The following is a 25,632-nucleotide window of genomic DNA, read 5'->3' on the forward strand; positions in this document are numbered from 1 at the left end:
AATGCAGGGCGCACTATTTAAAGATGCCCTGCACTGTCACAGATTGCCGCAAGGTCTATCTGTGATCCTGAGTTCCTGTACCTGTTAAGTGACCCTGACTACGCTGCCTTCTCCTGTGATTTGACCCGGATTGCCCTGACTACTCTGCCTTCTCCTACTCTGACCCCCGGCTTGTCTGACCATTCTACGGACTGACTTACCCTGCTGACCCTGCGTGTGACCTGACTACTCTTCGCCTGCTGATTCGGTACTCCGCTTACCCCCTCGGGACCACGGCCCGTGACCACCCTGCTAGGTCCACCATCCTCTTCACATCTGGCTCTCCCGGTACCTGCATACGTCCCCGGAGGCTTCCTCTGCCACTGGTGGGCCTGCTCGGAGGTCGTGACCTGGCCCGGGTCTGTTACAAGTCCATCCCCACCATCTGGGGCCCTGGTGAAAGCACAGATCGGGCTTAGACTCCACGCTCTGGGTAGGTCTGTCAGCTGGCAGCCTGAGGCACCACCTGGCGGATCCTAACAACTGGCCTCCATTCAGTGTTCTCCACCCCTCTCTGCCAATCCCTCCACTGGCCTCCGCTCAGTGTCCTTCACCCCTCTCTGCCAATCCCTCCACTGGCCTCCGCTCAGTGTACTCCACCCCTCTCTGCCAATCCCTCCACTGGCTTCCCATTGCCCAATGAATAAAATTCAAAACATTAACAAAAACATATAAAGCCATTTATAACTCTGCTCCAAATTACATCACCAATCTTGTCTCCAAATATCACCCAAACCGTCATGTGTTTCTCGCACGATCCCCTGCTCTCTTGCTCCCTTGTCTCCTCCTCCCATGCTCGTTTCCAGAGCTTCCCCCATCCTCTGGAACTCTCTACCCCAATTTATCAGACTATTGCATATTCTGCTCACTTTTAGGCGATCTCTGAAAACCTCTCCCTTAGGGAAGCATATCCTGCCCTCAGCTAATAATGGAATCTTCTACTCTTCCTACCAGTCCATCCCCCGCAATTACTACCTTTTGTACCACTTGCTCCTCCCTCCTAGATTGTAAGCTCCGAGGAGCAGGGCCTCCTATCCCTCTTGTATTGAACTGTATTGTTGCTGTATTGTCTCCCGTTATATTGTAAAGCGCTGAGCAAACTGTTGGCGCTATATAAATCCTGTATAATAATAATAATAATATTAATGAGAGATGAAATGTGGAAAGAAGGCATTGATAATGGGAGAGGAGATGGAACATGTAATGGGAGGAGTGGACAAGGTGGGCTTAGCTGGAGACCTCAAGCCTGGCTGATGATGTATCAATAGTCAGAAGAACCTGGAATGGACTCTCCCACTGAGGCTTAAGAGACTTGGTAAGATAATAGACCCCATCCTAGTCTCTGGTACTGAGGCAGTGCTGGTCTTGTATTACCTCAGGATCCAGAAATGAAGAAAATGCTTGGAAACACAACTCAGTTGGTGAATCATGAAAATGCATTACATGTTCATTCAAAGCTCCATAAAATAGATAAAGATGAGAATCATGAGGGAAGCTGTTCAGTTATTGATGCTTATCTTAAAAAAAAATTGTCAAAAGGTAAAATATTCAAATCCCTTCTAGTTGTGTATTGATGGACATAAGCACTAAACTCAGTTCATCCAATCATTACATTCCAGTTTGCTCAGATTTTAGTTTGTTTCTTTTAAAGTAACATTTTATCTTCTCCTTTCTTCTCTAGCTTGTGGGATGACATTGGGGATGTGAAACTAACTTGTGACACCTGAAACTTCTTTAATATCTCTTTTCTTCCAGAATTTAATCTATGCTGAAATTTGTGAATCCTCCGGTGATAGATTAGACCGGCATTAACTGTAAAAGTTTTGTCACATTGAGAGCATTAAAATGGCTTCTCTCCAGTGTGACTCCTCTGGTGTGTGATAAGATGTGACTTCTGTGTAAAAGCTTTATCACATTGAGAACACTGATATGACTTCTCTCCAGTGTGAATACTCTGGTGTCTGATAAGATTTGACTTCTGAGTAAAAGCTTTATCACATTCAGAACACTGATATGACTTCTCTCCAGTGTGATTCCTCTGGTGTCTGATAAGATTTGACTTCTGAGTAAAAGCTTTATCACATTCAGAACACTGATATGACTTTTCTCCAGTGTGAATCATCTGGTGTGTGATAAGATGTGACTTCAGAGTAAAAGCTTTATCACATTCAGAACACTGATGTGGCTTCTCTCCAGTGTGAATCCTCTGGTGTCTGATAAGACTTGACTTCTCTGTAAAAGCTTTATCACATTCAGAACACTGATATGGCTTCTCTCCAGTGTGAATCCTCTGGTGTGCGATAAGATTTGACTTCTCAGTAAAAGCTTTATCACATTCAGAACACTGATATGACTTCTCACCAGTGTGACTCCTCTGGTGTGTGATAAGATGTGACTTCTGAGTAAAAGCTTTATCACATTCAGAACACTGATATGGCTTCTCTCCAGTGTGAATCCTCTGGTGTGCGATAAGATTTGACTTCTCAGTAAAAGCTTTATCACATTCAGAACACTGATATGACTTCTCTCCAGTGTGAATCCTCTGGTGTGTGATAAGATGTGACTTCCCTATAAAAGCTTTATCACATTCAGAACACTGATATGACTTCTCTCCAGTGTGACTCCTCTGGTGTGTGATAAGATGTGACTTCTGAGTAAAAGCTTTATCACATTCAGAACACTGATATGGCTTCTCTCCAGTGTGAACTCTTTGGTGTACTATAAGGTCTCTCTCGCTTATAAAAGTTTTGCCACATTCAGAACACTGATATGGCTTCTCTCCCTTGCAAGCCTTCTGGTGTGTGATATATTTTCTCTCCATTGTAAAATCTCCAAACAAGTAGTTTGAAATGACTCCTCTTATGTATATTTGGGTTGGACGTTATTGTAAAGCCATTGTCACTTCCAGAACACTGAAATTACTTTTCTCCTGCTGGATCAATGTGGAAGAGGATCCAAACCATGACTTTTAGAACACAGATATGACTTGTATCCCGTGTGAATCCTCCAGTGAACTGCAATAAAGACTTTCAGTCAATTAAGACAACCATATGTCTTGTTTTCCATGTGACTCAGCTGTATTCATGAAGACCAAAATGTCCTAAAACCTGGTTCATCAATCTACCTGTAGAGAAAGAAAAAATAATTCTATATAAAGGGCTACATAAAGTTGCTTTCTATTTTTAATGTTCATTACTAAATATATCTTATGAATAGAAAGAATATGTACAGCATTATCTACAGTATTTTTTTAATCAAATAGATTTTATTAATAAAGTTTCTAAGTGCGCACAGTATTCCCAACATTCAGCCCAGACAATGGAGTCATACATTCTCACGTATAGGCAGTTGTGGCACTGTTACAGATCATACAGAACAATAACTTGCTTTGTCTATGGTGTCACTTTTACCTTTTATAAACAAATGAACATAGAAAAGAAGAAACAGCCTAGAACAATTCAGCTGTACACGGCAAGTAACTCCCCCAGTACATACATAGATATCTGACACCGTTCAATGAGGCCCGTGTCTCCAGGATCATACCCCAAGTATGGGTCTCCAATGTAGTTGGTCTCAGAGACTCCGCTCTCTCCTGGCTCTCCTCCTATCTATCACAGCACTCCTTCAGTGTTACCTATAACACTACCACCTCCCCTTCACTCCCTCTCTCTGTCGGGGTTCCTCAAGGTTCTGTCGTCGGACCCCTCCTCTTCTCCATCTACACCTCCTCCCTTGGCCAATTGATAAACTCCCACGGCTTCAACTACCATCTCTATGCCGATGACACTCAAATCTATCTTTCTACCCCTCACCTCACCCCCTCAGTCTCCAATCACATCACCAGCCTACTAAGTGACATATCGGCCTGGATGTCACTCAACTTCCTCAAACTCAACCTTTCCAAAACTGAGCTTCTAGTATTCCCCCCAGCCCGTGCCCCCCCCCCGACTTCTCCATCAAGATCAACAACACTATTATTATTATACAGTATTTATATAGCACCAACAGTTTGCTCAGCGCTGTACATTATAATGGGAGACAGTACACGGTGGATGAGTCTGGCTGCAGAAATCAGGATAGACTGAAGTGGGGATAGCCTGTGTTGGGGTAGGCCGATGAGGAGGGAGTTACAGTAGTCAAGTCGTGATATAATAAGGGAGTGAATGAGTTGCTTTGTAGTTTCTGGAGCTAGGAACGTGCGTATTTTGGAGATGTTGCGGAGGTGGAGTCAGCAATTGGACCTGGGGCTGGAAAGACAGATTGGAGTCTAGAATGACACCTAATACTCTGGTCGTGATGAAGAGGTCAGGGGGGGCATGGGCTGGGGGGAAATCTAGGAGCTCGGTTTTGGCAAGGTTTAATTTGAGGAATTGGAGTGACATTGTCCCTCGATCTCGTGGTGTCCTGCCCACAGCCCATTTCACTGGCCGCCCTGTGTTTCCAGTGCCGGCATCTTCAGTGTGGGCACCCAGCTGTGACAGTTTGCGTCTTCACATCCGGGTGCCCACTGACCATGTGCAAGTTTCTCTGTGCTTTGTGAATGCTCCTGTAATCTTCTAGGACCTGTCATGTGTCCCAGAAGACTACAGGGGGGGGGGGGGGGGGAGGACAACCTCCGCTTCTGATCACCTAGGTGATTGCAGCAGAAGTGGGAGCGGGTACCTGTCAGTTTCGGTTACCCCCCGAAAAGGTGCCAGTGGGGTCCTTAACCACTTGCCTACCAGGCACTTATATCCCCTTCCTTACCAGGCCAATTTTCAGCTTTCAGAGTTGTCGCACTTTAAATGACAATTGTGTGGTCATGCAACATTGTACTCATTTTTATCTTTTTTTTTTAGACACAAATAGAGCTTTCTTTTGGTGGTATTTACTCCACGCTGGGTGTTTTATTTTTTTTGTGCTATAAACAAAAAAAAAAAAAGCAAAAAAGTTTTTTTCTATTATAAAATTTTGCAAACAGGAAATTTTTCTCCTTCACTGATGGGCGTTGATGAGGCTGTACTGATAGGCAACACTGATAGGCAGCACTAATGAGGATGGCACCAATAGGTGACACTGACAGGCAGCACTGCTGGGCACTGACTGGCAGCACTGCTGGGCACTGACTGGCAGCACTGCTGAGCGGCACTGCTGGGCACTTGTGGACGGAACTGGTGGGTGGCACTGCTGGGCACCGATCCTCAGGGCACTGATTAGCGCCCTGATGTTCCCTCCTCTGATAACTGCAGGCAGTACTTTCTGACAGCATGAGGAAAGTGCAGTCAAGACCCGGCAATTGCATTTTCCGATGACCAGCGTGTCATAGGACACAGCAATCACGGAGATCAACGGGGGCATGCAGGAGAGCGCGTTCTGGGAGGACATCATATGACGGCCTCCCAGAACTCGCCGCCTGCAGTGCAGCCGTCATTTGGCTACCTGCGGTCATCAACTAGTTAAAGCAGGACTTCCCCTTTTGGGTGGAGCTCTACTTTAACTTCAGCAAGAGATAACAGTGCTATAGTATCAAGGGAGGAGTGAATGTAGAGACTGAAACATGTTATATACTCTATAGTATCATTTCTGGTACTCTCACAGTGGGAGTATAGATTTAGTACTTCAACCTGTATGCAGATATCAGTGGCAGATGAGTGGGTGACCTGTCCGCCTCACTGAAAATTCAAACTGATAGTGTAGGTTCCCCCAATTGGGAAAACCCCATAAGGGATAAAGAGCTAATGAGAGGAAAGGTGAAAAGGAAGAGAGCAATGGAGAGATAAGAGCAAGAGTAGTGAAGAAAGGGGTACAGACAAGGGGGGAGGAGAGGAGGTCCCCAGGGGGGGAGGGTGTGTGCCTGTATAGAGCAGCAACTGAGTAGTGGGTTACCTAATGGACTCAGGACTACAAAGAGAGTAAGGTTTCATCAGAGTTTGAGGGTAGGAAATGGTCAACCCATGGTTGCCATAGTTGTTCATTTTTATGCACTCTGTCTAATAGGACGGCTTCTACTTTGACATGTATCGTGGCTCGAGTGACACTATTCTTAGTTTCAGTGGTATTGAGGTGGGGGGGATTTCCAGGCCTTCGCTATGGTTTGCTAAGCCGTGGTGGTGACCTACAGGAGTAGTTTGAATTGCCAGTGTGTCACTTCTTGGGCCTTATGCACGTAAAGGAATGGACGCTGGTCAACTGACCCCAGTCCAGTGTTGAGGAATGGCCTCAGCTGCCATTCTAGCCACGCCCTCTGATGCATTTCACCCCGCCGACTAGGACTTGGTCACACTGCATCCATCCCGTTACTTGTATTGGCTGACACTGGAATTGCTCTGACTCATGCTCCCCTCTTCTCACTTGCCGGTGGGGTGATCTCTTTCCTTCCATCCATAGCTTGGAGACACACCATAAGGTATACTTCTTGGGGCTTGTTATTAAATGAGGCAGTGACCGGATGGATATATATACTGTAACTTCTTCATAAAGAACTGTAGGCATATGGAATATTTTGCACCAATACGTTTGAACAAGCGGGCAGGTCCATCACATGTGAAGGTGGGTAACTGCTTCAAAGCAGCCATGGAAACAAGTCAGGGATTAGGATGGAATGAATGCAGTAATCCGGGCAGGGACCAGGTACCTGAGGGGAGAGGTCTTTGCTATAGGCAGCACTGGTCACACATATATATATTAGGGCATCAACTCTTGTCAGCTTCAGCTCTGAGGAAAGGGACACGTCCCCGAAATGCATCAGCAGGCTGACAGCACCACCAGTCGGACGCTGCCATCTGTTTGGGCCATCACTGTGACTTTTTAGGCTTTTCCATGTACATATTTTGGATGTTTTTTGTCTTTTTCTTTTTTTAAAAAAATAAAGCTTGGATAATGCGCTAGGTGTTTGCACCGCCTGTGTGATTTTTTTTTTACCAGAGCATGAGAGTTTTGTGGTTAGTCTCCATGGCTACTATATTTTGGGAGGAGGATTTCCAAATGTAGATTTAATCCCATTCCCACTTGGATGTATATGGTATGAAATGTAAGGTGGTGGAGCTGGTAGCTGTGTACAGTGGGGATCGAAAGTTTGGGCACCCCAGCTAAAAATGTGTATTAATGTGCATAAAGAAGCCAAGGAAAGATGGAAAAATCTCCAAAAGGCATCAAATTACAGATTAGACATTCTTATATGTCAACAAAAGTTAGATTTTATTTCCATCATTTACACTTTCAAAATAACAGAAAACAAAAAAATGGCGTCTTCAAAAGTTTGGGCCCCCTGCAGAATTTATAGCATGCACTGCCCCCTTTGCCAAGCTGAGACCTGCCAGTGTCATGGATTGTTCTCAATCATCGTCTGGGAAGACCAGGTGATGTCAATCTCAAAGGTTTTAAATGCCCAGACTCATCTGACCTTGCCCCAACAATCAGCACCATGGGTTCTTCTAAGCAGTTGTCTAGAAAACTGAAACTGAAAATAGTTGACGCTCACAAAGCTGGAGAAGGCTATAAGAAGATAGCAAAGCGTTTTCAGATGTCAATATCTTCTGTTCGGAATGTAATTAAGAAATGGCAGTCATCAGGAACAGTGGACGTTAAAGCAAGATCTGGAAGACCAAGAAAAATATCAGACAGAACAGCTTGCAGGATTGTGAGAAAAACAATTCAAAACCCATGTTTGACGGCACGATCCCTCCAGAAAGATCTGGCAGACACTGGAGTTGTGGTCACTATTCCACTATAAAGAGATACTTGTACAAATATGGTCTTCATGGAAGAGTCATCAGAAGAAAACCTCTTCTACGTCCTCACCACAAAAATCATCGTTTGAACTTTGCAAATGAACATATAGACAAGCCTGATGCATTTTGGAAACAAGTTCTGTAGACCGATGAGGTTAAAATTGAACTTTTTGGCTGGAATGAGCAAAGGTACGTTTGGAGAAGAAGGGGCACAGAATTTAATGAAAAGAACCTCTGTCCAACTGTTAAGCATGGGGTTGGATCAATCATGCTTTGGGGTTGTGTTGCAGCCAGTGGCACAGGGAACATCTCACGAGTAGAAGGAAAAATGGATTCAATAAAATTTCAGCAAATTTTGGATGGTAACTTGATGCCATCTGTGAAAAAGCTGAAGTTAAAGAGAGGATGGCTTCTACAAATGGATAATGATCCTAAACACACCTCGAAATCCACAGGGGATTACATCAAGAGGCGTAAACTGAAGGTTTTGCCATGGCCTTCACAATCTCCTGACCTCAACATCATTGAAAATCTATGGATAGACCTTAAAAGAGCCGTGCGTGACAGACAGCCCAGAAATCTCAAAGAACTGGAAGACTTTTGTAAGGAAGAATGGGCAAAGATACCTCAAACAAGAATTGAAAGACTCTTGGCTGGCTACAAAAAGCGTTTACAAGCTGTGATACTTGCCAAAGGGGGCAGTACAAGATATTAACTCTGCAGGGGGCCCAAACTTTTGCAGACGCCATTTTTTTGTTTTCTGTTATTTTGAAAGTGTAAATGATGGAAATAAAATCTAACTTTTGTTGACATATTATAAGAATGTCTAATCTGTAATTTGATGCCTTTTGGAGATTTTTCCATCTTTCCTTGGCTTCTTTATGCACATTAATACAAATTTTTAGCTGGGGTGCCCAAATTTTCGATCCCCACTGTATATAAGGTGGAAATCAAACCTCTGACATGGGAGTCACATTTACATATGTGTTCAAACCTTGTCATGTCTGGGAGGGAGGGGGTTGGTGTGTAAGTGGGAGGAACAAAAGTGATTGACCTGAAGATATCTAAAAATTTCAGGTCTAGATATTTTGTGGGAGTCACATAGGGTTTGGAAGGGTATAAAGGAGTCTGGTGCTGGGAAATTGTAAGTTTGAACTAGACTAGCTCTAGGACAAGCATGAAAAGAAGATGGAGGCATCCATGCCGGATAAAAGCCTGGAATGAGGAGGTATGCCATGAGTGGGTTATGGGGTGACTGTAAGGTGTATCAGAACTTTAGACTGTCCCAGATAGATGGGTAGTGTTGAGTAATTGGGTTTTGGAGTGAGTGACGGCCTCTTGGTTGTAGCCATAATAAATTGGCATCTGATAAGGGGTCACAATCTGCTGACTCTATAGCGACCCATGGGGGGCGGGGTCACTTTTACTGAGTGATATTTAGGGAGTTGAGCAAGATGTGCAGCTTGGAAATATCTTGCAAAGTTCAGAAGCCCCAGACCACTCTAAGTTTCGGTGAGGTATGGATGGATTTGGGTAGATGCAGCTTAATAGTGCCCCATACATAAGTGGTGGGTGACACAAATATGCAGAGGAAACAGGAAGGTATATATATGGGTAGGACCCAAAAAAGGTATAATATTTTGGGCAGAATTGTCATTTTTTACAACCGTGATAAAACCCATCCATGAGAGGGGTAGTCTGGACCAGGATGTCTGTCATGTTTCACATGACTGTCATATGCCTTTCAGTGTTCTCTATATTTTGTCTCTGCTCCTCCCTTTCCTCTGGTTCAGTTCCTGCTGTAGAGATAGCCCATCCCCCTTCCCAGTAATGCATTTCAGCAAGCCTCATGTCTCATGAAGCAGAGCACATTGTGATCTTTTGACCTAACATGTTCATTCTTGTAAGATTCTCTCAGTATATGGAATAAACTTCACAAGATCTACAAGAGATCATCTCGATTGAGTCACTGACTGTGGTATCCAACTGAGATTGGAGAGACAGAACAGTCAACAGATCAGTGAAATGTCTTCACAGGATCCTTGCTATCTGCACACAGTGAGATGTTACATAGATGGATATAGCAGCTACAGAGAGTGCCACCATCTCTACACAAGCCTGTACATGTCTGCAAGTATATCTCAGCATAACACCCATGAGTGTCAGGACAAATTATTGATGTGAATGTCTTACAACTGCAAGTTTATACACTGCATCTGTATGCATTAGCACATGGCTTGTCTGTGAAATTATAAGTGAAAGAAAACCTTTCTGCAATCATTGCCTAGGAAACCTGAACTCACCCACAGAAAAATTGATACATTTCTCTGTAAACTTTCTATCAACCCCTCTCCTTGCTAACATGATGTTTCAGAAAAGTAATATACAGTCTGGGGAAACTAATACACAACCATAATCAGAGCTTCATCCAGAGCAGGACTTAAACCCTGAATTATACAAAAGAGAAAAACGCTTAAGAAAACCATCCTGGAAAATGCAGGAGAATCTTCATGCTGACAAGTTAGAATTGCTGTCTAATATTAATGACTTATGGACTAATACTGTTAAATGCATGTCTGCTGCCTCCCAACAATCTCATGAGCCAATACAACTAGGGGGCGCTATCCAGCACTTGAATGTTGCTTATGAGAATTATCAAAGACCGTGAGTTAAATATATTGCTCTCTTAAAGTGGTACAACACTCAAAGGTCATTGGAAGAATTAATGAGTTTTGAGGAGCTCAATCCTGAAAGAGACAATGTAGTGGAGCGAACAAAGACAAAGGCAGAAGTGAGAATAACACAGCTCCACGAATCCAGATCTTATCGCTCTGCATCTACTAGATGCTCCTCAAGATCTTCCAAATCCATACAATCAAGGTCTTCTACACTCAGTCAACAACTAATAAAAGCCCGTGCTGATGCTGAAGCTTCTAAAATTCAGGCAGCTTTCACCCAAAAGAAAGCAGAAATGGAGGCTCAGGCCGCACATCAGAAAGCAGAGAAAGAAGCTGAAGCCACACGCCAAAAGGCAGAAATTGAAGTTTTGGAAAAACAATGTGAGCATGCCACAGCCATGGAAAGGTTAAGGGTCTTAGAACAAGCCGCTCGTGAAAACGAAAGAGACAACAGTTCCAGACACTCAGTTGTATCTTATGTCTCAGATTCTTCACACACCTCTCCAGAACGTCAACTTCCTGTCACAACAGCCAAACTACTCAAAGTCTCTTCTCTGCACCTACTGTACCTCAAGATGATTTGCCCTTATATCCTCCAATACATCAGACTGCAGCATCTCAGCTAGCCGCAGACACTGGTGTGTATTTAATAGACCGTCCATCATACTTTGGCACCAACAGAGTACCTCCTAGCAAATGCACTACTCTACAAACTAACATGCCAATGAACTTTAAGCCAGTTCCGGCACTGAATGACTTAGCAGCAACATATGTTGCCATGTCACTTCACGTAAGCTCACCAACCGTCACAACCAACTCTGTTCCACCTGCAGTCATGCACCCAAAATCAGAAAACACGGACATGTCAAAGTCTGCTAAATACATGCTCTGCAGAGAACTTGTTAAGACAAGCCTCACCAAGTTTGATGACAAGCCTGAAAATTACAGAGGCTGGAAATCCACTTTTAAGGCCACAATGACTGACCTAGACATCAATGCCACTGAGGAATTAGATCTACTCATCAGATGGCTAGGTCCCCAGTCCACTGAACGCATCAAGAGGCTCAAAGCAGTTCATATTGACAACCCTGCTGCACGCCTTAATGCTGCTTGGGGCAGACTTGAACATACCTTTGGCAGCCCAGAGGCCACTGAAGATGCTTTATTCAAAAGGTTGCAAAGCTTCCCATGGATTTCTGCTAACAACAATCTTCAAGAACTCAGCAATGTTCTATTAGAGCTTCAACTTGCTAATTCTGACATCAACTTACCTAGTCTTAGTTACCTTGACACCTCTCATGGCATCAAACCTATTGTTCTCAAGCTACCATATGGAATACAAGAAAGATGGGCAGTGTTTGGATCAAAGTATAAGGATGAACATAGAGTTGCCTTTCCTCCTTTTTCCTACTTCTGTGAGTTCATCGAAAGAATTGCAGACACTGAGAATGATCCAAGTTTCTCATATGGGGACTGTAACCTCCTCAGTACACTCTCTCCAAGACCTATGAACACACATATGTTGCGCAGAGACTGTAGAGATCCAGCGTTAGTGAAAAGGACTAATGATCTACCTGCACCTGCTACAGTTCTTGAAAAGACTGATCAAAACAAGAGAATTGAGGACTCAAATCGCCAATGTCCAATACATAACAAACCACATCCACTTAAGAAATGTATCGGCTTCAGAAAGAAAACCCTCAAAGAACATAAAGAGCTTTAGAGGAAATGTGGGGTTTGCTACAAATGCTGTGCCTCCATGGAACACTTTGCAAAGGACTGTAAAGCGATCAAATGTATAGAGTGTGACCGTGATGACCATGTGCAAGCTCTTCATCAATATTCGCACAACTCTGCTACGCTTACAAACAATCTTCCTGAGGAAAAACAAGGCGGGGAGCGTCCAGATCAAGCAGCACCTACCACCCCAGTGTTCTCTACATGTACAGAGGTCTGTGGAGAAGGATTCTGTGACCCCAAAGGTAAACCTGAAAAGGCCATAAGACTGTATACTATTCTGGATGATCAGAATAGTAATAATAATAAGAATAATAATAATAATAAGAAGCTTCAAGAGGCCATCAGTCGGGCCCAGGAAGACTACAGGAAGGCATTCAACAGGAAACTGAGGGGAGATCTGGTGTTGCGGCCTGGGGAGAAGGTTTGGCTAGCGACGTCCAATTTAAAGATGCTTTGCCCGTCGAAGAAATTGGGATCCAAATTTATAGGCCCCTTCTGCATTAAAACGGATGGTCAACGAAGTGGCCTACGAACTCGTCCTTCCTGACACACTCAAAATCCACCAAGTCTTCCATGTGTCCCTGCTGAAGCCAGTAATCCCAGATGCCTTCCCTGACCGAGAATCTAGACCCCCGGAAGCCATAACGGTCGAGGGAGAAGAAGAATTTGAGGTGGAATCAATCCTGAAGTGCCGAAGGAGGGGGGGCCAGACCCAATTCCTAATCAAATGGAAGGGCTATGGCCCTGAGGACAATTCTTGGGAACCAGCCCATAATGTCCATGCACCTAGACTTGTCCGGAGGTTCTTTCGCGATCACCCGTGGTGGAGAGATCGGGTGGGCATCCGGAGGTTGCCCGTAGGGGGGGGCAATGTCAGGGATCCCCTCGATCCCCGCCGCGATGGTCCTGGCGCAGGCGCAGTGTGCCGCTCTGTGCAGGGACTCGAGCATTAGGTCCGGCAGGCCGCGGCGTTCGAGTTCGTGCATGCGCAGTAGAAGCCGCGGCCGCCCGCTGGGCACCAATGGCAGTGCAGGGCGGGATATTTAAATGACCCTGAGCTGTCATTCAGTGCCTTCTGGTCTTACCTGTATCCTGTATCTGCGAACCTGTGAATTGTAAGTTGCTGACCCGGATTGTGCTTTGACCTTGCTGTATTTCTCCTGCCCTGACCCTTGCTTTGCCTGACCTCTCTCCTGGATGCCCCCTATTGGATTTGACCTGCTGTTGCTGACCTGGCGTGTGACCCGACCATTCTATGCCCGCTGCCTTGTACCTTGCCGTCCTCTCTGTTACCGACCCGGCCCGTCTGACCTTGCTCATCCATCCATCCCGTGCAGTGGGATCTGCTGACCTCCTCATATCAGACTCTTTCCCGTGGGAGCCCTTGGCGCATACCACTACCACTGACGGACGCACCCAGTAGCCACGACCTGGTCTCAGGGGGCTCCAAGTCCATCCCCACCATCAGGGGCCCTGGTGAACAAGCACCCTGGGACTTAGACTCCGTGCGCTGGGGACGCCTATTCAGTGGAGAGCTAGTGGTACCGCCAGGCGGTCCCTTACAGTTAACTTTACTCTTGATAGTAAATGGTCCCAGGTATCTTGTACCAAGCTTTCTCAAAGGACAATTCAATTTTAGATTTGCCGTGGATAAACAGACTATCTCCTGGTTTCAGTTTTAAGTTGCCCCATCTTTTGTCAAAAACATTTTTGTTACTCACCCGAGCTTCAGAAATAGTTTTCTGCAATATTTCCCCGTTCCTCCTGAGGAACTCCATTTTTTTTTGTACTGCCGGGACAGCGGATTCCACTGGTATTTCCAGAAGGAAGGAGGGGTGATATCCATAGTTGGAGTAAAAGGGGGATTGCTTGGTAGCCGAGTGAATGAAATTATTGTAAGCGAACTCCGCTAACGGAAGGAGAGATATCCAGTCATCCTGTGACTATGAGGAGAAGCATCGGAGGTATTGTTCCAGAGTTTGGTTCGTTCTTTCCGTCTGTCCATTTGTTTGCGGGTGATATGCAGAGGAGAAGTGTAATTCAATCTCTAATGCTTCACACAGAGCTTTCCAGAACTTGGATGTAAATTGTACTCCTCGGTCAGATACAATATTGATAGGAACGCCATGCAATCTTACGATCTCTTTGATAAAAGCAGAAGCAGTTTCCGTGGCGGAAGGAGTCCCTTTCAAGGGACTGAAGTGGGCCATCTTTGATAGGCGGTCAACCACTACAAAAATAGTGGTAAAGCCTTCCGATGGGGGAAGTTCCACAATAAAATCCATGGAAATCACACTCCAAAGTTTTTCCGGTACGGGCAAAGATTCCAACAGGCCCCAGGTCTTGGCTTTGTCAGACTTGTTTCTCAGGCAAACTGTACAAGACCTCACATAGTCCTGGCAATCTTTTATTGAGTTTGGCCACCAGAAGGAGCGAGAGACCAAATTTGAAGTCTTGTGAATCCCGAAGTGACCTGCCAAGGGGTGATCGTGACACCTTTTGAGGATAAGAGTACTGAGTTCTTCGGGCACAAAGATTTGTTCTTTATGGAAATACAGACCATTCTTTAGCTGAAGATTCATATCTATGGAAGGTGGATGATTATCCACCACTTGTTACAAGTCTGTCTGCAGCAGTAAAAATTTCTTGGCTGGCAAAATCGTGTCAGGTTTAGACTGTAAAATTGGGTCAGGAAACATACGGGAGAGTGCGTCGGGTTTACCGGTTTTTGATCCAGGACGGTATGTCAAATGGAAGACAAAGCGGGTGAAAAATAGTGGCCATCTTGCTTGTTGTGGCCTTAGGCATTTTGCCGTTTTTAGGTATTCAAGGTTCTTATGGTCTGTGAAGATGAGAATTGGATGGGATACTCCCTCCAGTAAGTAGCGCCATTCCTCAAGTGCTGCCTTGATGGCTAGCAGCTCTCTGTCTCCCACATCATAGTTCCTTTCAGAGGCATTTAACTTCCTGGAGAAAAATGCAACAGGGTGTAGAAGGGATTGGAGTCCCTGTCTTTGTGACAAGATGGCTCCTACAGCATTCTCAGAAGTGTCCACTTCGAGGACAAAGGCTAGAGCAGGATCTGGGTGCTTCAGGATAGATGCGGAGGTGAACAAGGTCTTTAATTGCTGAAAGGCTGCTTGGGCCTCAGGAGTCCATTTGAAGGGGATATGTTGCCTGGTGAGCTATGTTACTGGTGCGATGATCCCAGAGAAGTTTTTGATAAATTTCCTGTAGAAATTTGCAAATCCTACGATATGTTGCACTGCTTTCCTGTCTCCTGGAACGGGCCACTCCAATACAGAGGACACTTTTTGGGGGTCCATAGAAATTCCACTCTCGGGGGTGATCACAAGTCTGAGGAACTGGATAGACTGTCTCTCAAACTCACATTTTTCAACTTTTGCGTAAAGGTGATGTTGGCGTAATCTATCCAGAGTCTTCTTCACATGATCCCGATGTTTTTCTATTAAACTGGAGTAAACTAAGATGTCATCCAGGTAAACAATTATAAACAGATCCAAATAGTCCCGAAATATATTGTTTACAAGGTGTTGGAAGGTTTCTGGGGCATTACAGAGACCAAAAAGGCATCACCAGGTATTCAAAATGCCCGAAGTGGGTTCAAAAAGCCATCTTCCGTTCGTCACCTTTGCGGATTCTAAACAGATTGTAAGCGCCCCTCAGATCCAGTTTTGAGAAGAAACATGCTCCTCGCAGCCTTTGGAATAACTCAGGAATTAGAGGCAGGGGATAATGATTTTTGACTGTTATCTTGTTTAGGTCACGTTAGTCCACACAGGGTCTGAAGGTGTGATCCTTCTTCTCAACAAAGAAGATGCGAGCTCCTGCTGGTGATGTAGAAGGCCGAATAAACCCCTTTTCCAAACTCTCATCAATATAACCCTGGAGGACCTCTAATTCTACTTCAGATAGGGAGTAAATTTGTCCGAAAGGAATTTCGGTGCCGGGAAGGAGCTCAATCGGACAATCATAGGAACGATGAGGAGGAAGAGTATTGGCAATCTTTTTATTAAATACGTCCAGATAATCGTGGTAAACAACAGGAACAAGTTTCATGGTCTCGGGATCAGAGTGAATTCTAAGAAGAGAGGTTGCTGCACTTGGTTCTTTAGGAATACAGTGGTTCAGACAGTATTCCGAAGGGAAGAAGATTTCTCCAGACAACCAATTGATGGTTGGGTTGTGTGCTCTTAGCCAGGGCATGCCGGGAATAACTGGAAATATCGGGGAAGTAATGATATCCAGACACAGAAATTCCTGGTGTCCCGAGGAGGTGATGCATAACATTGGCACGGTCTCTTGTGTCACAGGGCCAGAACGGATACCAGATCCATCCGCTAGATGAACCTAAAGTCTTTGTGCCTTGGTACGGAGCAGAATCTTATTCTGGGTAGCGAAGTTTACATCCATAAAACAACTACAAGCACCCGAGTCTATAATGGCTGGACCGTGATCGTCCCTTCGGCCAGTTGTAGTTGAAGGTGGAAGGAAAGATGCGTTCGGCTTGTTCCTTTGGGATGCATCATATAGAACCAGCTGGGAGAGGGCTTATGAGGTCTTATTGGACACGTCACTATATATTGACATGCGTCACCACAGTAGAGACAGAGCTAAAACTTCTGTCATCGAATACGCTCTGCAGCAGACAACTGTGGTCTCCAAAAGCTCCTTCTAGATAGATTAAGATGTTTTCCTTTATTAATGGGTAACTCTGATGGAACAGCAGTCGTAGAGGGCACAGGAGTCCCCATTTCTGAACATATCAAGATCTCCCCATTTCTTTTCTCATCCTGTCTCTCCCAAATCCGACGGTCAATGTGGATAGTCAGGTCTATCAGATTCTCCAGTCTGGTTGGTACCCCCACTTGGGCAAGCTCAGGGTGTCAGAAAGGCCACGACGAAACTGGTAGCGGAGAGCAGACTCATTCCATTGAGTATCGGAACTCCAGATGCGGAAATCGGTAACATATTCCTCAACAGGCCTTTGGCCCTGCTGTAACTTGCTGAGCACTGAACATGAGCAGAGACACTCCTTAAATAGGCCGTCTGGCACCAATCTTTGCTGTGCGTGATCACACATTTCCAATCACGGTTCGTCTTGCTGGAAATCCCTTACAACAGGGCGGGGCAAACCACATCTAGAAACCAGAGACACATCAGCAGACACCCCCACCCAGCCAATACACAAACACATTCATCCTATAATAGTTTGCTCCCAAGCCAGACACACAATAGAACAATGGGATACACCACATGGCAGTAAACAATGAACAACCCCCACACCCCACCTATACATGTCTACACAATACTAGGACATTCCACCCTGTACCCCTAACAGGCACAGGGTGACTTACACATAAGAGGGATATGGGGAGCTGAGACAGGGATCTCTCTACTCCTCCAACGTGAGCTGTGTTCCATGGGCCCCCACCCAAAGTCACTCCCATCACAGGAAGCACCTACAACAACAAATGGCAGAGTTGCCAGCTGACTGATTAAGCACTGAACCACCATTTACTAATGTTGGCATGGACATATGTGGCCCCTGGACTGTTGTTACACGCAGAACTCGTGGCGGAGTTGCTAACAATAAGCGATGGGCTGTGCTGTTCACTTGCTTGAGCATTGGTGCAGTGCACATTGATGTGATAGAATCAATGGACTCTTCTTGTATCATTAATGCTTTCAGAAGATTTGTTTCTGTACGAGGACCTGTAAAGTCCCTGAGATCTGACTGTGGGACTCATTTTACAGCAGCAGAAAAGATAGAGATCTTCTTGAATGGCAATAAGTGTAAATGGGAACTCAACCCACCTCATTCCTCTCACATGGGAGGCTCTTGGGAACGCATGATTGGAGTTGCAAGAAAGATCCTGGACTCTATGCTACTGGACCAGAAAACGTCTCAATTTACTCATGAAATCTTAGTCACTCTTCTTGCAGAAGTGTCCGCTATAATCAATGCAAGGCCATTGGTCCCTGTGTCCTCAGATCCCGAGTTCCCAGTGTTGTTCACTCCAGCCACTCTTCTTACCCAAAAAACTGGGGTAGCCACTATTCCCACAGAGGAACTTGATTACCCCAACATTTACAAGCATCAATGGCGACGAGTTCAACATCTTGCTAATGTGTTCTGGAATCGCTGGAAGATGGAGTACCTTTCTACCCTTCAAAGTCGTAATAAATGGCAAACTAGCAAACCCAATCTACAAGTGGGAGACGTAGTTGTTTTGAAGGAGACAGATTCCCATGGTAACCATTGGCCCATGGCTCTGATTACAAAGACTATGCCAAGTAACGATGGAAAGGTACGCAAGGTAGAAGTTAGAGTCATGAAAGAAGGTTCTGCACACCTTTACTTCAGGCCTATAAAGGAACCAAAGAGGAAGACAAGTCATCCACCTGAATTACAGGGAGGTAAGAAGGAAGGTGCATGTTGCTGCCTTCTCCTCTGAATATGGATTTCCATGTCTCAGCCTGGACTTTCCACACCAACATCTGCAAGTATTATGCTGAATGTTTGCATTGTTTTCCTTTGTTCTTCCCTTCCCTCTTGTTTTGCAGATGTTCCCGGAAAGAATCTTCATTATTTATATTGGACTTGAACTAAAGTTTATTTGGTTTAATGTTGTATAGATAGCCCCTCCCCCTTTCCCAGAAATGCATTGCAGTTCTAGCCTCATGGCAAGAAGCAGAAACATTATGATCTTTTGACCGATCGAATGTTCATTGTTGTAAGATTCTCTCAGTTTATGGAAGAAACTTCACAAGATCTACAAGATGTCTTATCGATGGAGTCACTGACTGTGGTATCCAACTGAGGATGAAGTTATCACCATCTCATCACAACTGTAAGTTACAGAGATCACACTATCAATGCTTAGATTGGAGAGACAGAACACCCATACATAGCCGTCCCCGGCTTCTCACCCCTCCCCCATACATACCCGTCCCCGGCTTCACACCCTTCCCTCATACATACCCGTCCCCGGCTTCTCACCCCTCCCCCATACATACCCGTCCCCGGCTTCACGCCCCTCCCACATACATATCCGTCCCCGGCTTCTCGCCCCTCCCCCATACATACCCGCCCACGGCTTCTGACCCCTCCCCCATACATACCCGCCCACGGCTTCACACCCCTCCCCCATACATACCCGCCCACGGCTTCACACCCCTCCCCCATACATACCCGCCCACGGCTTCACACCCCTCCCCCATACATACCCATCTCCGGCTTCTCACCCCTCCCCCATACATACCGGTCCCCAACTTCTCACCCCTCCCCCATACGTACCCGTCCCTGGCTTCTCACCCCTCCGTCACACATATCCGTCCCTGGCTTCTAACTCCTCCCCCACACATACCCGTCCCTGGCTTCTCACCACTCCCCCATATATACTTGTCCCCGACTTGTCATCCCTCCACCACACATACCCCTCCCCCATACACATCCCTCCTCAGCTACTCACCCCTCCCCCATACACATCCCTCCCAAGCTTCTCACCCCTCCCCCATACACATCTCTCCCAAGCTTCTCAAACCTCCCTCATACATATCCCTCCCCAGCTTCTCACCCCTCCCCCATACACATCTCGCCTCAGCTTCTCACCCCTCCCCCATACACATCCCCCCTCAGCTTCTCACCCCTCCCCTATACACATCCCTCCCCAGCTTCTCACCCCTCCCCTATACACATCTCTCCCCAGCTTCTCACCCCTCCCCTATACACATCTCTCCCCAGCTTCTCACCCCTATACACATCCCCCCAACCTTCTCAAACCTCCCTCATACATATCGTCTCCCAACTTTTCACCACTTCCCCATATATATCCCTTCCCAGCTTCCCAGCTTCTCACCCCCTCCGCCATACACATCCCTCCTGAGCTTCACACCCCACCCCCATACACATCTCTCCCCCGCTTCTCACCCATCCCTCATACATATCGTCCTTAGCTTCTTGCCCCTACCCCATACACAGCTGTAACGTAACTGACCCCAGACTGTGCTTGAGTACTTCCATTAGAATACTGCTTCCGCCTCCGAACACCAACCACAGACACCACAGCCGCCCATACAAGACTAGACACCAGTCCTGAAGTAAACCAGGAGGTAGACTACATTATTTGAACACAGATACAAGATATATACACTCAGGGGACAATCCCCCCTCCCTGCATAATGACCCTGGGGCGGGGCAATCTACCTTTAGTAACAAGAGACACACAGGTATTCAAACTTCACACCAGCAGACAGTCCCATCAGGAGGAAGGGCTGCTGGAGACACCCCCCACCAACCAATACACACAAACACATACATCCCATAATAGTTTGCTCCCAATCCAGACACACAATAGAACAATGGGATGCAACCACATGGCATTAAACAATGAACAACCCCCCCACCCCACCTAGACATGTCTACACAATATCAGGACATCTCACCCTGCACCCCTAACAGGCACAGGATGACTTACACATAAGAGGGATATGGGTGCTGAGACAGGGGTCTCCCCACCTCTCAAAAGTGAGCTGGGTTCCATGGGCCCCGCACCCAAAAGCCCTCCCCAACTTCTCCCCTTTCCACCATTTGCATCCCTTCCCAACTTTTCACCCCTCCCCCATACACATCCCTCCCAGCTTCTCACCCCTCCCCCATACACATCCCTCCCAGCTCTCACCCCTCCCCTATACATATCCCCTCCCATCTTCTCACCCCTCCCCTATACACATCCCTCCCCAACTTCTCACCCCTCCCCCATACATATCCCCTCCTAGCTTCTCACCCCTCCCCATATACATTAATCCCCATCTTCTCCCCTCTCCCCCCATTCACATACCTCCCATCTTCTCACCCCTCCCCCATACATATTCCTCCCAGCATCTCACCCCTCTCCCATACATACCTGGTGTCTCTCCTGTTATTCTGTCTCGGACACATCAGAGGAACATGGTGGGAGATCGGCCTGAATGTCCTTCCTAGGAGGGAATACCGGAGCCATTCTGAGGCCCATTTAATGGCCGGCAATGAGGAGGAAACCAACACTGAGAAGTAGATGCTGAGATATATACAGCACGGGGCAGCACAGTGGCTGAGTGGTTAGCACTTCCACCTGGCAGTACTCGGGTTGTTGGTTCAAATCCCAACCATGGCACCACCTGCCTGGAGTTTGCATGTTGTCCCTGTGCTTGCGTAGGTTTCGTCCGGGTACTCCGGTTTCCTCCTACACTACAAAGACATGCTGGGAGGTGAATTGTCTCCTAAGTTGTCCCTAGTATGTGTATGTATGAATGTGAGTTAGGGCCCTTAGATTGTACGCTCCTCGGGGGCGGGGACTGATGGGAATTATTATTATACAGGATTTATATGGCGGCAGAAGGTTTGCTCAGCGCTGTACATTATAGTGGGGACAGAACATGAGACAATACAGTAACAATACAATACACGAGGGGTGCAAGGGCCCTGATCCTTGGAGCTTACAATCTAGGAGGGAGGGGGATAGTGGTACAGGAGGAAGTGGCTGTGGGGGATGGAGTGGTAGGAGGAGATCGGCTGTTAGGTGAGGATGGGGTAGGCTTCCCTGAAGATATGGGTTTTCAGGGTGTGCCTGAAGGTGAGGAGGATGGGTGACAGTCTGATGGATTGGGGTAGTGAGTTCCAGAGGATGGGGGAAGTCCTGCAGTCGGGCGTGGGAGGTGGAGACCAGTGGAGGGAATGACAGAGGGGGGTGGCAGAAGCAGAGCGGTTGGTGAGGTGGATGAGTCTGGTCGCTGAGTTCAGGATAGACTGAAGCGGAGATAGTCTGAGGAGGGAGGTGAGGGAGGTGTCTGGGGTGAGGAATGAACGTATTTTGGAGATGTTGCGGAGGTGGAGCCTGCATGAGTTTGCCAACGATTGGACATGGGGTTGGAAGGATAGGTTTGAGTCCAGGGTGACACCTAGGACTTTGGCTTGTGGGGTGGGACTGATGGTGGCATTGTTAGTCGTGATGGAGAGTATGGGGGGGGGCACGGGCTGGGGGGAAAATCAGGAGCTCGGTTTGAGGAAATGGAGCAACATCCAGTTTGATATGTCATTCAGTAGGTGGGTGATATGGGCAGAGACTGAAGGGGTGGGGGGTGGAGAGGTAGATTTGTGTATCTTGGGCATAGAGGTGATAGTTGAAGCCGTGGTAGTGTATCAGTTTGCCAAGGGAGGAGATGTAGATGGAGAAGAGAAGGGGCCCGAGGACAGAACCTTGAGGGACCCCAACAGAGAGGGGGAGGTGGTAGCGTTATAGGTAATGCAGAAGGAGCGCTGGGATAGATAGGAGGAGAACCAGGAGAGGGCGGAGTCTCTGATGCCAAGGGAGTGCAGTTTATTAAGGAGAAGAGGGTGGTTGACTGTGTTGAAGGCTGCAGAAAGGTCGAGGAGTAGGAGGACTGAGTTGTGGCCATTAGCTTTAGTGGTTAGCAGGTCGGTGATTTGAGTAAGGCGGTTTCGGTGGAGTGTAGGGCGGGTTCGGTGGAGTGTAGGGCGGGTTCGGTGGAGTGTAGGGCGGGTTCGCTGGAGTGTAGGGCGGGTTCGCTGGAGTGTAGGGCGGTTTCGCTGGAGTGTAGGGCGGGTTCGCTGGAGTGTAGGGCGGGTTCGGTGGAGTGTAGGGCGGTTTCGCTGGAGTGTAGGGCGGTTTCGCTGGAGTGTAGGGGATGGAAGCCAGACCGTAGGGGATCGAGGAGGTTGTTGTCGGTGAGGTGGGAGCTCAGACGATTCTAGACTAAGCGCTCAAGGAGCTTGGAAGTAAATGGCAGCAGGGAGATGGGTCTGAGGTTGTTCAGGTCGGTGGGGTCCAGGGAGGGTTGAGTATGGGGGTGATGTGCACATGCTTTAGGGGGAGGGAAATGCGCCAGTAGAGAGGGAGAGATTGAAGATGTGGGTGAAGGAGCGTAGGATGGAGGGGGAGGGTGACCGGAGGAGTTGTGTGGGGACGGGGTCAAGGAATGTACAATATAGATGTAAACTGACGGCGCTATATAAGTACCTGGAATAAATAATAATAATACACCCAGATCATCGATGACGAGGAGGAAGGTTCGGTCACAGATGATTGGTCCGTCTATAGCAGGGACAGGAGGCGGGACCAGGAATAGGAGATCCACCTGACTTACCCGTGTGCTCTGACATGGAGAAGATCCCATGCTGGCCCTATGGTGGCCGTGTGTTCAGGATGGAGACCGACAATCACAGGACCTTCTGGAAGCGGATCTAAAATGGCTGACAGGAGGAAAGTGTTCCCAGGACAGGAAATGACACCAAACAGGAAGTGACAGACAGGAAGTGACACCAGACAGATTTATACAGAGGGTGCAGTATGGAGAGCAGACACTAGATGGTGCTGGTCCAAAAAACGCTGAATAGCATAAAACAGGGAAAGCCATCAAGTTATCTCATTACAGTGCAGTAGATTAGAGCTTTGTCCTCCATTCTGTTGTAGCCCACCTGTCCTTCCTCTAGCAGCCATTTTTCCTTGGTCTGATATCTATGTCACACAGTTATCACATTACAGTACAGTGGATTAGATATTTGTCCTCCATTTTGTTGTAGCCTTCCTTTTCCTCCTCCAGTGGCCATTTTCCCTTAGTAGATATCAATGGTCTCACAGTTATACACATCACATTGCAGTAGATTAGATCTCCCTCCTCCATTTTTTTGTAGCCCGCCTGTCCCTCCTCCGGCGGCCATTTTCCCTTAGTCTGATATGAATGCTGGCACATTTTATCCCCTGATATTAGACATTAGCCGGGTGATTGTATACACACAGCGGGCAGATCTCAATCAATGTCACCCACTAGTCTATACTGTCACGGGGTTGGCCAGCCAATCATGTGGCTCCTATTCTGTCCTTCCAATGACCATTCCTAGTACATAGGACTCATCTTCCATACTACATTCATGATACAACAAGATGGAAACTCGCAATATACAGAGAAAATCTCCCATAAAAATACATAGAAATCACATCTGCCCTAAAGGGCCATAAACATAAGAAGATTGCCCCCGACGCCCCCAGATTCATCTACAATACTAGCCAAGGTGTCATTGGTCCCCCTAATACACGGATAGTACCCCAATCCTGCATTCATACATGTGACAATACACCATGGATTCCTCCCGCTCTATATTATGTCTCCATACAAATCAGTCGCCATCCAATCCATCCATCTCACAAAAGCTCCAATACCCAGCAAATGTTTCCGTCTCCTCCTAGTAATAACCATGTGATCTCCATGAGAATAAAGCGCCAATTTGTGTCCTTATCCCCTCCCCCTACACCGGATGTACACCCCTTCATGGCCACGCCTCTTTATGTAACTGACAATTGCGCGGTCGTGCAACGCTTCACCCAAACTAAATATCCGTCCTTTCTTCACACAAATAGAGCTTTCTGTTGGCGGGATGTCATCACCTGTGCGCTTTTTATTTTTCACGCCATAAACAAAGGAAGACTGAAAGTTTTGAAGAAAAACAATATTTTGTACTTTCGGCTATAAAATATATAAAGTAACCTCAAAGTTAGTTATAAATTTTGTCCAAAATGTCTCCCGCTCCATGTTGTCCTCAAATACAACTCCAACCTCCATGCTGCTAAGAAAACCTACTACAACTCTCATCAAGACCCTCTCATCCAATCCTCGTCACTCTTCTCTACCCTTAATCCCTTACTCCGCCCCCCACTGCCTCCGCCCACCTACTTACTGCACAGGAGATTGCCAGTCACTTCCAAGAAGATGGACACAATTCGTGAGGAGATCTCCAGTGTCAAGCTTCGTCCTCCAACCAACATACCAGACCCAACACCAAACTCAAGTGTCACGGTGTGCCAGGCTGTGCGCTCTCCCCCCTCTCAGCTCCACCCACCTCTCCCCCCTCTCATCATGTCACGGCCCTTTGAAGCCGGGCCATCCAGGATGAGAGGTGTGACTCCTGTCACCTCTCTGTCTCTATCCAGAGCAGCTGGAGGGGGAGAGATAGTTCCCAGCGGTGAGGTTGACACCGGGCCGTGGCAGTCAGCATGGCCTCTGCAAGTACAGCATGGGATCAGGAGTTTCCTATGCCTGCACTCACCGACTGAAAAAGGCCGTGCTCTCATGAGCATGGCCCATGTCATGGGGGTGTGCCTCGTTGCCGGGCAATGCGGCACGCCGACCCATGGTTGCCAGGATGACTGGGAGCGTCCTACACTGGTCTTAAGAAGACTGGTGAGGAGCGTCCCAGGTCGTTCTGTCCGCTACACAGCTGCTGGGAGGTCTGCGGTGAGGCAAGACCCCCACAGCCACTCTGCAAAGACCCCGGGATCGGGAGGATTATTACCAGCTGACACTCTGCAGTAATACCGGGATTGGGAGGATTATTACCAGCCGACACTCTGCAGTAATACCGGGATTTACAGTATTATTACCCGCTG

General features: G+C 46.9%; 1 protein-coding gene across 1 annotated transcript in view; it reads right to left on the reverse strand.

The window, feature by feature from the left end:
- The window catches only part of LOC149449078 (endogenous murine leukemia virus Env polyprotein from Emv-2 locus-like), a 100,610-nt gene extending 77,182 nt beyond the window's left edge, over positions 1 to 23,428 (reverse strand). Inside the window, exon 1 of the mRNA XM_089693837.1 lies at positions 23,336 to 23,428. The gene's annotated coding sequence lies outside the window, so the exon portion shown is untranslated. The remainder of the gene's footprint in view (positions 1 to 23,335) is intronic.
- Positions 23,429 to 25,632: the final 2,204 nt, after the last annotated feature.

Source organism: Staurois parvus, unplaced genomic scaffold (assembly GCF_062004578.1).
Source record: "Staurois parvus isolate SC_StPar_1 unplaced genomic scaffold, SC_StPar_1.0 ptg000637l, whole genome shotgun sequence".
Taxonomy (NCBI): domain Eukaryota; kingdom Metazoa; phylum Chordata; class Amphibia; order Anura; family Ranidae; genus Staurois; species Staurois parvus.